This window comes from Triticum aestivum, chromosome 4B, assembly GCF_018294505.1.
Source record: "Triticum aestivum cultivar Chinese Spring chromosome 4B, IWGSC CS RefSeq v2.1, whole genome shotgun sequence".
Lineage (NCBI taxonomy): Eukaryota > Viridiplantae > Streptophyta > Magnoliopsida > Poales > Poaceae > Triticum > Triticum aestivum.
This window is the reverse complement of record NC_057804.1, coordinates 176,021,971-176,025,076: the sequence shown is the minus strand read 5'-3', so window position 1 is coordinate 176,025,076 and position 3,106 is coordinate 176,021,971.

Sequence of the window (3,106 nt, the reverse complement as noted above, 5' to 3'; positions counted from 1 at the left end):
CGGGTCGTGTTGCTGCTTTAAGCTGGTTCATAAGCTGGTTAGGTGAGAAGGCCCTACCACTGTATCAGATGATGAAGAAAGCGGACACTTTTGTCTGGAATGATGCGGCTGATACTGCTTTTGAAGATTTAAAAAGACAGTTGTCTGAGCCACCGGTCCTTGCGGCTCCCATTGATAAGGAGCCATTGCTATTATATGTGGCTGCTAATTCACGAGCCGTCAGTGTTGCCATCGTGGTGGAGCGTAAGGAAGCTGACAAGGAGCATCCGGTTCAATGGCCGGTTTACTATATCAGTGAGGTGCTCATTGAGTCTAAACAACGGTATCCACATTGGCAGAAACTTGTTTACAGAGTGTTTATGGCAAACCGGAAGTTGAAGCAGTACTTCCAAAGTCATCCTATAACTGTGGTAAGTTCTGCCCCCTTGGGAGACATCATCCAGAATAGGGAGGCCACAGGATGAGTCGCCAAGTGGGCTATTAAACTTGGGCCTCATGGTTTGAAATATATGCCGCGTACTGATATTAAGTCTCAAGCCTTGGTGGATTTTATCAATGATTGGACGGAGTTGCAGGCACCTGAGGAGAAGCCAGATAACACATATTGGACTATTCACTTTGATGGGTCTAGGCAGTTAGAAGGCTCGGGGGCTAGAGTTGTTTTAACTTACCCTCGAGTTGACAAATTTTTTTATGTGCTCCGGCTTATGTTTCCTTGTACTAACAACGCAGTTGAGTATGAGGCCTTACTCCATGGTCTCAGGATGGCCAAAGAGATGAACTTGAGCCGGGTAAGGTGCTTGGGCGATTTAGATCTCGTGGCCCAACAAGTGTTAGGAAAGTGGGACTCCAAGGATCCCCTTATGGCGGCTTATCATCGTGAAGTAGATGCTGTGGCTGGGCACTTCAAAGGTTATCAAGTGGAGCACATTGATCGAAGGAAGAATGAGGCGGCTGATGCTTTAAGCCGGTTGGGATCTCAACGTAAGTCGGTACCGCCTAACACCTTCCTCGATGTTTTGCATAATCCTTCTGTCAAGGTGCCTACAGAGGAAGAACTAGCAGTGCCAAACCCGGAGGGACAGCTGGTGGCAGCTCTTCACGTCATCTCGGATTGGACAGTGCCATATTTGGCCTATATGACCCGGGGAGAGTTGCCTGAGGATGAGATCTTGGCAAGACAAATTGTCACATCCCTAGTTCTGACAATGCCTAGTGCATGCATTAGAGTGTTATATCATGTTTAAATTTCATTTAAACCTGAGATGGGGATTGACTAAGCCCTAGCACCAAATGAATTCAACTAGGGTCAAAATAAAACCTTTTTCATTGAACTCAAAATGTCCTCTAAAAATGTTCAACATCTCTGGTTTGAGGTGGAAGCATCTACCAAAAATGGTTTATATTTTTGCAGGACATATTTGGTCACTGAATTAAATCATATAGTATCTTCATTTGGGCATTTAAATGCTATTAAATATTTCAAATGCTCAAATAATCATAAACTAAAATGTTTACTGTTGGATATATTCTAAACAGTAGCCATGATTAGTTTCATGATTTTTGGAAGTGCCTGAGTATTTTTAATAAAGCCCTAAATTTACAGAATAATAGAAAACTGAGATAATTAGAAAAGGAGAGAGAGAGAAAGACCCGTACCTGGGCCACTTACCTGCAGCCGGCCCAGCTTCTGCGCGGCCCGTTACTGTGCAGCCCAGCTGCCAGTCATCTTCCTCCCCCTCGCCCCGAAGCAGCTGCGTGCTGGACGCACGCGCGCCGACGCCGGCCACCTCCTGCTTCGCCGTGGTAGCCTCCCCGACTTCCTCGCGACGCCACGGAGACGTCCCCGACCCCCTCTCACTTCTCCCTCGCTCTCGGGACCTCCCTTCCCCTCGCTCCTCTGTTTCCCCTCCCGCGACCGAGCGGAGCTCGCCGCCACCGACGCCGATTGCCGCAGCCACCGTGCACCCCTAGCCTCGCCGATGCACCCAGGAGCTCCGCCTCGACCCCCTCTTCCTCCCCACCGATCCACAGCCCTCCGGAAGCCCTGCATCGCCGCCATCGCCGTCGTCTTCTACCTCGGACCCGCCGGCCATCTTCGTCAAATTCGCCGGCTCCGGACCGTCCCCGACCTCGCCGAGCATCTCTTCGTGACCGTGGTGAGCCCCCGGTCCTCTTCCCCCTAATCCCGCCTTCGTTTGCTTGCCGTAGCCGCCGCCCCCTTGCTCACCGTAGCCGTCGCCGCGCGGGCTCGTCGCCGGCGAAGCCCCGGTGACCAAATGGCCCCGCGCGTGCGTCCGTTGCACTCGCAACGACCCGTGGAGTAATGCTAGCGTGGCAGCTAGCTCATTTGCAAGCCGCAGCGCTAACCCCGCACCCACCCGAGCTCCGGCCGCCGCCTCGCTCGCCGCCGGCACCGATTCCGGCCGCCCCGAGCGCAACTGACTCCACCAAGAGCTTCGGCTCGTCCCCAGCTCCTCCTAGATGCCTCCGCGGCCCATTTGGTCGCCGGAGTGGCCAAAACCACTCTCGCCGCCGCGTCGGGCTCGCCGGCGGCTAAACGCCGGCAGCCGACTTTGACTTTGACCACGGGTGGGCCCCGGTTGACTCTCCTGAGTCAATGACAGGTGGGGCCCAGCCCTGTTAACTATTAGGATTAGTTTAATTAATTTTAGTTAAGCTAATCACACTGACATGTGGGTCCCAGTGTCAGGTTTGACCTGGACCCGGTCTGTTGACCTGCTGAGGTCAGCATGACGCAATGATGATGCAAATAATCATTTTCTAAAATAATTCAGAAAATCCAGAAAATTGTATAAACTTCTAAAATTCATAGAAAATTAACCGTAACTCCAAATTAAATAAATTATATATGAAAAATTATCAGAAAAATTCAAGGAATCCATCTGTACCATTTTCATGCATGTTAGAACAACTTATAACTACTGTTTAGGACAAATGAAGTGAATGACATTTAAATAACCACATATGGAGTTTGAATTTGAATCTTGGATTCAAACCAACTTCATTTAATCTGGTTTTAGGTGCATTAGCCCAAAACACATTCATATTGCCATGTCATAGCATGCATCATATTGTGCATTGC